This window comes from Rhynchophorus ferrugineus, unplaced genomic scaffold (assembly GCF_030347505.1).
Source record: "Rhynchophorus ferrugineus isolate W39M unplaced genomic scaffold, kcgeb_rfMv2 rfM2, whole genome shotgun sequence".
NCBI lineage: Eukaryota > Metazoa > Arthropoda > Insecta > Coleoptera > Curculionidae > Rhynchophorus > Rhynchophorus ferrugineus.
This window is the reverse complement of record NW_027472581.1, coordinates 81,527,149-81,541,720: the sequence shown is the minus strand read 5'-3', so window position 1 is coordinate 81,541,720 and position 14,572 is coordinate 81,527,149. Positions and strand designations below refer to the sequence as shown.

At 34.9% G+C, this 14,572-nt stretch overlaps 1 protein-coding gene across 1 annotated transcript in view; it reads left to right on the top strand.

The window, feature by feature from the left end:
* oaf (BRICHOS-like domain-containing protein out at first) overlaps nt 1-14,572 on the top strand; it is a 388,097-nt gene that overhangs the window by 103,817 nt on the left and 269,708 nt on the right. The window lies entirely within an intron of this gene.

The window sequence follows — 14,572 nt, the reverse complement described above, 5'->3', positions numbered from 1 at the left end:
TTTTAATTTAACTTTCCTCAGTTTTGCCTCAACAACTACTACCAACTTCAGCTATAGAAGAAAAATGAAATCGTTACCAAAATATATCATGATTGAAGTAAATGTTTAATTTTTATCAGTTACCGCAATTTTTGCTACTATTTTTGATAGACAAACCCCAGTAATGAATCGACTACTGAACTGATTATCTTTGAATCGACGTAATTCTTATTGTACATTTACTAACCTAAAACGAATGGATGGTTAATTACAACAAAATGTATATAAAAATTATAATTGCCTTTAATATTACTTCTAGTACAACTGAATATTATTCTCTCATACCCTTTGTGCCATTTTTATTTGAACAAAGAGAATATTTTTCTTCTTTGTTTCTTGTTGTGGTCTTGAAATCTGCAGCTATATCAAAATTCATGCTGTTTGGATTTTTTAACATTATAAAACTTAAACTTACATTTCGTACTTACCTTTGTTCTTCCATATTTTAAAACCAATGTATGTTACAATACTAAGACTAACACAACAATTTAATTGTTATTGTTATAAACGTCTTAGTGATCGATCAGCGGTTAATTTTAAAATGACCGATTAAACACTGTGGGAGGGGAAAGAGAGAAGGTAATATAGACGATTGTGCGCATGTGCCAGTCCTATCAATCCCTGTAGTTTAGAGTATTCTGACACTGAGGGTAAAAGCAGACCAACCCCCCTTCTAATCAAGTAATTAGAAAAAATATGTTTTCATAGTACCTAATAATATGGATATTGATCAGTCAATATTAAATATATCCTTTTCTAAAACATATGTTTATTAAATTAAGAGAAAAATAACTAATTTCAATTTGAGATTTATTAACGACTAATTACTCTTGACAATTCCAATAATTATAAAATATAAGGAAATAATCTGTCACGCCCTGTATGCCCATCGTAAAAATATTTTTGCCTGCATAATGGAGGAAATGAAAGCGTCTGACATTTCCAACAGAAATCCAACTGCAGGGGAATTTCCATTTTAATACTCGGGAAATATTGAAAGGACATAACATGGATAGAATGGATGCTGGGGACTTGCATATTTTACAATGGCCACTTTTTCATATGTGCGCTTTTTTATTCTCTCTATTCCTCGTTTCTTTTATTTCCCGTTTGCTAGTGCAGAAGAAGGAATAAGCCATATTCGAAGCACTCTCGAGTTGGTTATCTTACATCTCACTTGAATACTGTGCATTTTTACGAGGTAATATGAATATGAAGCGTGAAGTTCTTGTTACTGGCTAATAAAAAGTAATAACATCCAATTACATATTCCCCAAGGTCCAGTCTTTTATTCCAAGGTTTTGTAGAATATAAAATTTTTGTATCATGTGATTTAATAATTGCAATCTATTGATGCTGATTATCTTTTATGAGAGTTATTTAATTTTTTTGCGCTAACATATTATTTAAATTTAGATTTTTTAAAAGTAATCTACAAGTTTGGCCATGATGATATTATATATGTCAACATTTGTGTTTTTGTCCCAAAGAGAACTTTTTTACTTGCCAATTTTTTTTGAATTTGGTATAACCCTTTTAGGCAACAAAACAAAGTATCTGTAAATGTTTATTACTGATTATTATAGTGTTTTGTTCTTTTATCCTTATCCTACTAATAAAAATTAACAAAATACCGTGTAATACAAATTTTAGGTTAGTTAGTGAAATTCAGAGAAATATTGTAGAAAATAACTTATTAGAAAAGCGTGGTTGTTATTTCTGTAAGTGTTACAGCAGAAAAAATATAGCTTATCCTAAAATCAGCAAGGCCAAAGGTATTTTTCAGCAATAACCTTACCAAATTTGTTAAGTATTCATGAAATATTCTCTGAGCTTCCCACAATTTGTTCTCTCCAATTAAGTTTGAGAAGAAAAGAATTATGAATTACCCAATGCAATCAACATAAAACTAAGAAATATCCTGAACACCCTTTTATATTCTTTGATGGATCCAAGAGCAATGACTACGTGGGGGCAGCATTTACACCGGTGATGTCGGAAGGACACTTCAGGCTCCCCGTTTCATCGAGTGTATTACCAGCTGAATCGTTTGCCATGTATAGCTCTGATGGCCCTGATCTCAGCACAAGATGTGCAAGACAAACGATTAGTTATCGCCTCCGATTCAATGAGCTCCTTAAAGTGCCTCCACCGTGACCATTTGATCTGTGAACTAACCTCTGGATTGGAAAGAAGCGGCAAACCATCACCTTTATGTGGTTCCCGTCTCATTCTGTAATTATTCAAAATAACCTGGGAGAGACGATGGATCAGTTTCTTAGGCTGGAGATCATGGACAAGCTGATTAATTTTCTAACCGTAATAGGACTAGGTTACTACTAGAAATATAATAGTGTGCATCATGTAATATCATGCATGTTTGTTTACATTTTTTGTATCTCGTATCCTTATCACTGTCATGGGTTGTGCGACCATTGTACTGTAGCATTCATATATTCATGCATCTGTATGCTTTTACATATTTTACTTGCCATCTTACAATATGTAGTTTTTATACTACACATTTAACTATAGATGTTATATTCCGACGACATATTTATATTGCTCATTGCATTCCATACTTGTAATAACATTGTATGCTTTGACTGACTCCTGACTGACTACAAAAAAGTATAAGACCTGTTTAGGTTTTCTGACATAATAAAATGTGTATATTTTTGATCGTGGTGAGTCCTTTTTGTTATGTTATGACATGGTTCTTGACAACTTAGATAATTGTGTTAAACGACTTATTATATTAAAATAAATAAAAGAGAATATGCTTGAAAACCGTTATTTTATTTTTAAGCTATTAATGAGGCATATTTTTTAATCTACTAAAAGTTAATATACTGCACACTCCAAAAATGTTGCTTTATCCCGGCGAGGTTCTTCTTTGTACCTTTTCGCTTGTGGGATGAATCTGGAAGGGCTCTCTGAAACATCCAACTGTAGTAGATATCATTGAGATGCTTAATTTTTGTGTCTTTTCTGCATCTCTTTAATATCCGAGTATAAATGTCCATCTTTCTCTTCACTTACATCTCTTAAATTATCCTGAAAACAGGCGAGATGGGAATGAAGACAAAGTACCTTTAGACTTATCAGACGACTTTAAGCTTGAAACGTGGTGTTATTTTGATGATTTTTTGTAGTTGGGTTTTTATAATTGCCTAAGAATTTTTCTATGGACTTCGTAAAAGCCAGCCAAAAGCCTTCTTTGGGGATCCGATACCCATGATAGCCACGATAGCCATAGATAGCGGATACCATGGTAGTTGTTGAGATGCGGGGGAGAAAGCAAGGTTGTAAATGAAATACAATTTATTTTCTCTCCTCTCGTCTCTCCTGACTGTCTTCTCGTTGGGGATGCACAGTGTTTTATTGCTGAAGCTCGGGTTCTTGGTGGTGGTGGTGGACAATGCTGGTCCAAGAAACCCTTTTCTGTACACCGATTTGCTAAGAATATCTGGGTGGGAAACATTCTTCCAACTAGGGACTTCTCACGCTGATAAAACATGTTTCGGACTCTTAAGGAAGTCCCAAAAATTCCACGTTTTCGGGTCTTCTTGATATTTATGGTTATGGGCGCCATAAGGAGTCCTCTACCAGGTCTAATATCTGACACGTTTCGTCTAGCCTCGGTACTTGAACCCTCGTTATCCGAAACACTCGACAACGACTCGATGGGAATCCTCTTGGTATCTTTTTGCCTGTCTATATTTACCAGGCTTTTCTTTTCCATGTCATATATATTAAAAACTTCAGTTAAAAGGTCTAACAAATTTGTATTGATTGTTCCTCCAACAAAAGAACCGAAAGAATTATACAGTTAGCGCAACTTACATTTTACATGGCTGTCCCAACCATTCATAATAAATTTGCGTCGCAACAGTAGTGATGAATTATGGGCAAATCATTAGCCCTCTAATGCATGGTTCGACGAAAAAATTTTTCTTTACTCTTGGTTCTCAGAACCCTAGAAACTTTGTAACTATGTATTTGAAGCAGTCTTCTTCTTTAAGGGATTTTACAAATTGCTCATCAATCCCGGCTTTATTTGAAGAACTGGTAAAAGAACTTTAATGTGTAGGTACCAGTGTTTCTTATATGACGTTCTCTCCGCCAAATTTAGGCTCTTTTGGTGGCTCACTCTTTTTTTGGTCTAGTGATTTGCTCAGTCTTTGCTATCTTATAGACATAAATGCAGGGGAATTTGGTAAATCCAGTTCGTTGTCCAAGCGACATACACAAAATTTTAATATCGCCGCACACCAGCCAACAAGTCTTCATATTTTCATTTGAAAATAACCTATTCCTGGTTTTCAATAGAGATCAGTTGAAAATACTCAAACGGTTTTTTTTGTTGCAGATCTGTGTAATTTTTGTTTCTCTCTTGATAATGTTTGTACTTTAATTTGTGTGTTAAAAAACATAAAACACTATATTATAATATTATATTTGAAACTGAAAATAAAACTGCCATTACAAGTATTTTTTTTACATAATGTATATTCTGCACATTTAATTCTCCCTGCAAATTAGCGTGCTTTTAAGACTTTATGTATGCCGATTTTCCTACTTAGAAACTGCTTGCTTCATGAGTAAATTCGTCTTTTTACTTAAGATGTTCTTTGAGTAATTTAAATTTAATATACTTTGTAAAAGTCAACGGGAGGAGAGAACATCACGACATATCTAAAGCATTTGATAAGGTGATTTATGTAGTGTTATTTAATTATTTTTTTGAATTTTTTATTTATTTATTATTTCGAATGATCAATGTAGTCAATAAATCTTCGTATTTTTGGTCATTTTATATACATTTTTTAATTTTCTCGATGCCCAAGTTCCCAATCTTTTTATCACTTGGATCAATATCTCCAGAGTGAGATAATATGACAAAATTGTCCTTAATACTCAACCTATTTATAAAAAGAAGCCTTCTAGTGACTCTCAAACCGTCTTTTAAGATACACACTCACGCCGAATGATATTAGCATGAAAAATCCCTAAAATCCTTAGCAATTCCACACAATCTGTATTATAGCATTCACGATGACACGTATTATGCAAAATTCATACATTTCCCCTGAATATTTACAACATATTTTTATAACCATACATCTAGCAAATTTACAACCTATATTCGCCATGATGGTGATGTAAAATATAGCGAGCCATAAAAACATATATGATCGTAAATCTGATACAAAACTGTGTCGGCATGTGTTGTACGAATAAAAAATGCAATTATTAATCATCTAGATAAAAGTAACCGTGCTAATGTTATGCGAAAGTAATTACCAACATTTAACTAGAATTTTTATTATACGTTATTTAATATATTATGTTAGCAATCATTTGTGTAAAATATGGCTCGGAGAGGATGCTGTCATTTTAAAAAAGGTCCCGGTAAAATACTTCCAGTTTGAAGACGCCAAGAAGTTTCAAAAACAAAAATGGCGTTCGATATGGTACCACAAACTTCTTGATCAATCTGATATTCGATAGGGCTATATTTGCTGATATGGATGTTGAGTCTTCTCGCATACGTCATGATACAGTCGGCACCGCAGAACTAACAAGCCAATTGAAAAGTCCCCGGCCTACCATAGTAAAACACCTTTTTTTGACAAAATTAGTTTTTTTATTCAATATCATTTCCTTCAAGGGTGATACACTGATTATAGCGACCCTCCAACTTTTCGATACCATTTTTGTAGTACTTTTTTGTATTTTTGTAGTACGATTTGTCCTTTGCTTCAAAATAGGCCCCAGTTTCGGCGATCACCTCTTCATTCGACGAACAATTCTTCCCAGCGAGCATTCTTTTGAGATCTGAGAAGAGAAAATGGTCGCTTGATCCAGATCTTGAGTTTTTTGCCATCGTTTTCACTGACTTGTGAAAAGGTGCATTGTTTTAGTGAAGGTGAACTTTCTTTTTCTTCAAATACGGCCGTTTTTTTCGGCTCAGATTTCGTCCTTCAAACGGTCCAATAACGCTATGTAATAGTCGCTGTTGATGGTCCTTCATTTTTCAAGGTAGCCAATGAACATTTTTCTATGCGCATGCCAATATACAGACGCCATAACCTTGCCAGCCGACTATTGCGTTTTCCCATGGTTTGGAGCGGGTTCATCGTGTGCAGTCCACTCGGATAACTGTCGATTGGACTTCGGAGTGAAATGATGGAGCCATGTTTCATCCAGTGTCTGCATATCAACGCAAAATCTCGAATTTATTACGCTTGATCATCTTCAAACACTGCTCCAAATCATCAACTCGTCATTGTTTTTGGTCAAAAGGGAGCTCGCGCGGTACTATCTTTGCACAGAGCTTTCTCATACCCAAATGATCGTGAATGATATGATGGACATGTTCAGTTGATATCTTTAAAGTGTCTGTGTACTGTTTTCAATTTACGGTCATTCAAAATCATTTTGTGGATTTTTAAAATCTTTTCGTCGGTAACAAACTCTTTGGGGCGTCCATTGCGTTCACCGTCTTCGGTGCTCATTTCATCACGTCTAAACTTAGCATACCAATCGTTGATGGTTGATTTTCCTGGGACAGTGTCCGGAAACTCGGCATCACGCTAAGTTTTTGCTTCAACTGCATTTGTTCTTTTCAAAAAGCAATATTTTATCAACACACGACATTCCTTTTTATCTCTTTTTTCACAATAACAAAAGTTGCTTCACTCAAAATGCTATAATTCACAAACTAATGATCACACACCTGTCAAATATATACACGCATGTTTGGAGGATTATGGCTAACTAAAAACAAATGAATTTAATTCTAGTAGCGCCATCTATGTGTCAGGCCAAGGACTTTTCAATTGACCTGTTATGTTTATAAATAAAAAAATACACATAAATCAGAAATGATTCCGAAATCTTCGTTCATTTATGTACTCACGATTAGATATGAAGTAATTTGTTTAAGATGAAATAATCAAAGTACATCTGAAGAAAATGAAAGGTAAACTTACCATAGACTTCTCTGGTAAAATTACGTAATACGTAATGCTTGATTTATTTTCAACATAACGTTTTGTTGGTTGAGTGTGATATATCAAGTTCAAGCTCCTTCAATTGGATGAATAATTGAATAAATGCATTTCATTCATCAAACTAAACTCAATTAAGCACGGTTTTGGTATTTTGCACCAATTTATTTGAGGTTGTGAATTTTGGTTGAAGATTTTGTGGAAACGAAATGAGGCAAGTAGAAATGTCAACCTTTTTCTTCCTGCTAATTAAACTTCCAATACACTTTTTGTCATTTTATAACTCCACTTGTATATTCTTTGTACATTTAAGAATTTTAAAATATATCTACAATTATGATGTCCTCAAGCAAACATTTATTATGCTTGATTTTCGATCTAGTGCTTCCAATACATGTTTGTGTATCATCGTACACTCAATACAAATTATTATTTGACGCCATTATTTTCACCATTGCTGATGTTTTGATGTTTTGGTTCATTAGGTTACATATTGGTTCATCTATTGTTTGCAAATTCAATAGTAGTTTAAAGAGACTGTTATTACCTTTCAATAAAGAAGTCATGACATTTAATGTCACTTTTCCTTTTATTAAACTGAAAGCAACATTTACCACAAATTTTGAACTATAAATAAGTCTATTTTACGTACTAAGTGCTTGCATGTATTTTCTTTCAGTGATATCTATTGGTGCAAAGGCGAATTATTAATAATAACTGTTAAACGCGATAAAGGACAGAAAAATTTGTTTTTTTTTCAGTGGACAAATACTCCAACCATAAAAAAACAACCAAACGAAAAGCATAATTCTAATCATTTTATTGTTTGATTTGAATAAATTTACTGCTGAAGTACTTTTATATAGCTGTGATTCTCATGTCAATGAAAAAGCAGAAGAAAGACCAAAAAAGTTCGAAGAGAATGCAGGGTTTATAGGACGAAATATTAAGTCAAACCCTCAAAAAAAATTTATTGGCTATATAAAAAAATGTGAAAAATACAATTAGATAAAACGGATGGCAGCGGTGTTACCTGGAGACGAGGCTTGGGCAGTCGACGGTGGTACGTCTAAACCAAACGATGGTAGGTTACTGAATAATTAGAAATACCATTCAATAATATCCCAGATAAACGTCTCGGGGTTGCCAGCTATTCGTTATCGGGTTCTAGTTGGCGCTGCTGGCACCCCGCCCGTGTTCAACATCTGGGAATATATTTCTGGGTATTTTGTAGACCGTTATTCCACGATGTAATATTCGACATGCCTCAAGGTCGCTACAATACTGCCCTGCCAGAATTTTACATACAATTATTTTAAGCAAAAAAAATACAAAAATGTATGAAAAAAAATCAAATACAAAAAAAAGATATACCAAACAAAATGTGCTGCATGAAAAGGGCTTTGAAAAATATGATAAATCGAAACGGTTGTGGTTGGTCCGGTTGCGATCTGGTACGGCTGTTGATATCTTCCGGTCCTACAGATACCGTTGCTTCATCGTTGCTTTGGCACTTGAATGTGGTCCATCGACGACGTTGAGAACAAGCTATTTTTCGGACAGGGCTCCCGTAATCGACGCTGTGGGAGGATCGATTGTTCGACGACGTGGTAGCTTATTTTCTTCGACGACAAGACGTTACCAATTCTGGTCCCTCGGCGAAGACATGACGAGTCTACGGTGACTGCAATCGGGACCTAGCTTCTGGAGCTGCTCTGTGACTAATCTGTAGTCACATACGTTACGGTAATTCAGAAAAAACAAATAACGACGGTATCCGACCGAAGCTGCCCAAAGCCTTTCAAATCAAAATGTCTGCCATTATGACGGAGACGGCGAGCGAAGGAAGACATTATGATTTAAACATAGCGCCGAAAGAAATGTTTAGCCGAGACGCTGATGATTAAGCAGTGATGTAAAAATATCTATGAGTTCAAAAGATTGTGAAAGAAAATTTTGACAAAAATTAAAAAAAAATTATTATCACATCCCAGATAAACGTCTCGGGGTTGCCAGCTATTCGTTATCGGGTTCTAGTTGGCGCTGCTGGCACCCCTCCCGTGTTCAACATCTGGGATTATATTTCTGGGTATTTTGTAGATCGTTAGGTTGCTACAATATATATATATATATATATATATATATATATATATATATATATATATATATATATATATATATATATATATATATATATATATATATATATATATATATATATATATATATATATATTAGATATTTTATCATTATCATTTTTTCGCAGTAAAAGCCTTTTTAAAATAAAAAATTATCAGAATGCACCCAAGCATCTAATACTAAAAATCGCTATTCCTTTGATCAATACTACTAATACTATTATATGGGTTAGAACAGCTACTGGAACTTCATGACAACATTCTTCTTAGATATATTTTCAAATATTACTAACACCATTTATTAGAAATTGTTCACGATTTAGTATCATATACAAATATTCCAATAGTCAATTAGGCGACGATTTTTACATAATTCTGTATAACGATTCCTACAAAGCTGTCCAAATATAATAACCGCGACGTAATAACTGAATAGCGTTCAGGGTTTGGCTTTATCCAAGCGAAACAATAAAGCGGAAACTAGCTTTCGCATAAAACTCTGTACCCTATTAATCGATTAATTCATTACATGACACAGTATCGCATTGTTTATGTTAATGACGACCATGTAACTGGATACATCGATCTGTCTAACTACAACAAACTGGACGATGAACAAGCAAAATAGCCAATAACACGGCATACATTCGGCTGTATAGTTTCAGTGAATAATTAGTCATGATATTTAAACGATATCGTTAATTAGTAACGAGATATCCTGGGAAATAGACAATTTGATGAAATTTATTTTTGGTTTCTATTTATATTATATATAAAGTTCTTGAAAACTAGATTAAAGAAACATAGAAAGCAATCTCCCGTATATAAGGTCGTGAATAGCGTTGGTAACTATCGACTGAAATCGGCTATACCTATTGTGGAGGATAGGACGCTTAATAATCTGCATAAATGTTGCAAGAATGTGTTACATTTCTTGACATCGAAATGTGACCTATAGTTAATATCAGATTTTATGTATTTCTTATTAGTCTTTTTAGGAAAACCCCAAGGCTTAAAATATTTTAAATATATATCTGGTAGTCCGTCAACTATATTGAATATAATTAATTCAATTTTTAATGAATATTATAATTTTGCCAATATTATTTCGTTATATATAACATGAGAAGTTTTCAAAATTATGGTACCTCCTGGAGGCTTAATCCATCTAATTAATAGTTCTATATCCAAGTAATGTATTTTATTTTTATTATAGAGCTTATTTATGTTTTTTCTGTTCAAATCATTTTGATATCACTGTATTTCTCCTAAGTGTCTTCTGTTACTCCTTGTATACATATTTCTTAATTAAAGTGGATTTAATCCTTAATACGTTCGCCATATCTGCAAAACATTCAACAAACAATTCTCTCTTCGTACATTTTAACCAAATGTTCATATATATTCTGAATAATTACACACACATAAGTCTTTAACACTCTATAATACAATTTTATAAAGTTATCGTAACCTTTATTTGTTTCTACTCTCATCGCTCTATCTTGGTATTGTCAACACTAAATCATAATCCCACATACAGAAAGTTTCAATCACTTACATATTCTGAGATAGTGTTCAAGTCAATAACTAAGCTGTTAATTTCCAGTCCATCCAAACCGAAGGATGGTATAGTAGACATTCTTTTACACATATCTAAACAGTTCTTGCCTGTATATTTTTCTCGACCTGCATATCTACTCTAATCATTTCTTGCCACGTTGGAATGTTCGTCTAGTCGGTCGGAATGTGTGGTTGTCGATTCGATTGTTTGTCTGAGAACTCGCTACTTTTTTGTGGTGATTTTGTGGAAGAAATTCGTACGGAAACTGAAAAAACTGGTTGAATAAATACTTGTTTATTTCGTTATTGTAGGATAGATATGGTCGACGGGATGATGGACGGGATATTCGGCTAGGTAAAGGAAGTATGGTAGCACTGTGGAAGTGGTGCTGTTACAGGGTGTAGAGAAAATAAAAGAGAACGAGACGTTTTTTTTTCTTTTTCCAAGATGACCAGCTGGAACCAATGATTTTTCCGATGTCGCTTCGGGTTCGGGTTAATGAAGTGTTTTGCGGGCGGTTGTATTTGTCTATCTTGTATAAGATATAAGTATTATATGTGTAAGTCTATCGCTAGTAGCGTCGGGACTCTAACCGGTTGTGAAGAAGGCTGTGTCATCTGCATACAATGCTGTGTTGGAATGTTTGTGGATTGGGAAATCAGCCATGTAAAGGTTGAACAGGGCAGGGGCTAGTGAAGCACCTTGCGAAACTTCTGCGGAAATCTGTTTTCGAGAGGAAACTGCGTCACCGATCCTCACTTGAAAGGACCTACCGTCCAAGTATGAATCTATCTTTTCTTAATGCCTTGTGGATTGTTGCTGCCACGCGAGCAGCTTGATGAAGGATTTAATGTTTGGCGCGGAAACCGAATTGTTCGTTCGGGATTATGTGGTGTGCGTCTCTGAAGCTGTTTAAAGCGTGTAATATCGGTTTTTCGGCAAGTTTAGAGAACGAGACGTTGTCGTGATGGTCTTTTATAGCCGGGAACCGCATGGTACCAATCCAATGGCGTTGCCAACCTTTGAACTTGATGTAGGTGAATACGTGGTGGCCTAAAGGGTTGTAGCGGTCGCTACAATATACCACTAACCGAAATACTTATGGAGACTGATCCTGTTCCATGTTCAAACATATCAGACGGCATTGTCCCTATTTAATGGGAATAATGTGAAGGAAAATATTGTCTGGTATTAAAAAAATAATTACAAACTGCAATAGGCAATAGATTATACATATTGTTGACGTGAGTTCACTGCTTCTTTGGATAGACTTATATTAATAATAGTTCATATTAATATATAACAGCTTCTAAATATTTCGTTTCTATTTTATCACTTACATCAATTGAGTGGAATCGAATTTCCTTAAACAACGCTCGTCTTTCAAGCGAAAAACGAGTGCTGTTTTTCCTTTCTCCCCCTTTTTTCGGGTTTAATTTCGACGAGAGACGGTTTCCACCCTTTCCGCAAAGCTCTCGATTTCGAGGAATCGGTGACCAACAGATGCGAATAATTAAGGATTTTAATTAAGGCGTACGAAAAAACCTCAAAGGAAAATTACTCCCAAGTGTTTGAGATGAGTAAGATCGTTCCGATATTTTAATTTTCCGTTTTTCCCTTTTTTTTCAATATGTTCTTCTGGTTTACTTTAGCAGACGGTCGAATAAAAAATTCTTTTGATTTCCCCTTTATAGAAAAAATTTAATTATTGCTAACAAATTAGCCTTTCGATTAATTTACTTTTTTTTAAATAGATCTAACAATTATTTTAAATATATAAATTGTTTCTTTAATGTCTTTTTATTGGTTTTTGTGAAAATTGAAAATATTTTTAAAACAGGCATGGCGTTCAATATGATTCAGCAAACTCGTTTATCGATCTGACGTTCGCTTGAGGTTTAGGCTTCTGGCTTTTGTCAGCATTTATTTCTTTTGTTCTGGCATAAAAACCAGGCGGTGGAATGCATGACGCATACCTGGTCGCGGAGACCGGGTATGCTGGACCGGGTAATGTGGGACTGCCTCTGGGCTTTTCAATACATTAAACCGAAACCGCTTCATAGTTGACCCCAGTGGATCGCTACTGCTATTACATTAAATTTGGAGATATGGCACCCGCTGATTGGACAGCCATTATTGGACACGAGGACCCTGCGATTCTATTGATTCGCGAACTTGAGTTAACACGCGACTGGATACTGTCGTATGGGGGCAAAAGTTATGACTGCAGCGACGGATGAGATCGTTTCAGCCTGGAATAGGGGGGAAGATTAGCGGTGACGCGGTGCTAAGCTTCCAACATGTTGATCAGCTCGCGAACAATAACGTTTTCAGAAGAACTTGAGCTGAGTTGTTGTTTGTGGAAGGATTGAGATATGGAGTGCTTGATTTCTGCAGTGTCAGTTTCCCCATGAATTTGATTATTTCTGATAAACCATGGAGCATTTAAGATTCTCCTGAGGAGCTTATTTTGGAGAACTTCAGAAGCCGCTTCACCTGGTTGACTGTAACAAACTTGAAGTAGACATTATATCCGTGGAGGAGTACGGACCGAATTAACATCTTGTAAAATTAGCATTTGATGGAGATGATAAGTCTGCTAGAAAACCAGATCAGAGAATACAGCAGGTTTGCTATTCCCGAACCTTTCTGGATTTGGGATTGCTAACCGAACCGTCGGTCGAAGTGGAGACCTAGGCACCTGACGTTATCCAGTCATGGAATTGTTGTGGTGTCGATTTTAAGTTGCGAGACGTGCAGTGCGTAACGCTTGTTATGGAAAATGATGGCCTGGGTTTTCAGGGGGTTGATTTGCAACCTCCAGAATTTCGCACATTATGGTCAGTTAGGACCATATGGCTTGGGAATTGATAAGAATGAGAACAAGACCAACGTATTGACAATCAATAATACAGGAAGAGAAACTGTCATCTATAGCTGAAGTAATAAGACCAACCTGCAGAAGCTTTTGCTTCTTAATGGTGCATGTTCAAGAGAAAAAATTCGAAAGAAGAAAGAAGAAAGAAAATATTCTAATCATCAATTGTTACAGTCTGTTATTTCTAAGCTCTAGGTCTTTCAAGGGTCAATGATTAAGACAAATTCTACATATTTCTCTCCGAGATTGATTTGGAAATAAAATAATTCGTTTAAGGTTCAAGTATCAGTGTACACTCAAGGAGCCAACTTAGAGACACAGATTTCAATGGTTTAGACATCGATTTCAATGGATTGCAAACGTGAATGAGTTCTTTACAGACTGTAAAGAAAAAAATCGTTTTGGTAGAAGATTAAGCGCATAGCAATCTGAAAATATAGGAGAATTTTCGCACCTACACACTTTTGACATAACAAATGTTATTAACACTGTTAGCTGTCACACTGTCATTTTACATTACTTGTTCGTTGAAAGGTCAAAAATTATCAGTGACATGCTGTCCAAGGCCAGACTAGTTATGGCGGTCGCCAAATGTGGTGAGATTTCGTGAAGAATATTCGAAGTGCTGTGGTACCAATAGCAGCGTATTGACTGAAAGTAATAATGGGATATATACGAGAAATATCTCGTTATCTAAAGATAGTATCAAATATATATGTTATCAGTTAATTATTATAGGTTGTTTTTCAAATATATGCATCGTCTGCTTGAGAAAGTTCATGAGAAGTGTCATTCTTCAGCGATGGAGATATTCGTAATTATTTATTAAAAAAAATTGTGTAATTTACTTTTTACTTTTCTAGAAATAGGCATGAGAAAAGATACATAGTGGATCAGATTGCTGAACGTTATGGCATAGAGTATGTTAGTTTATGATTCA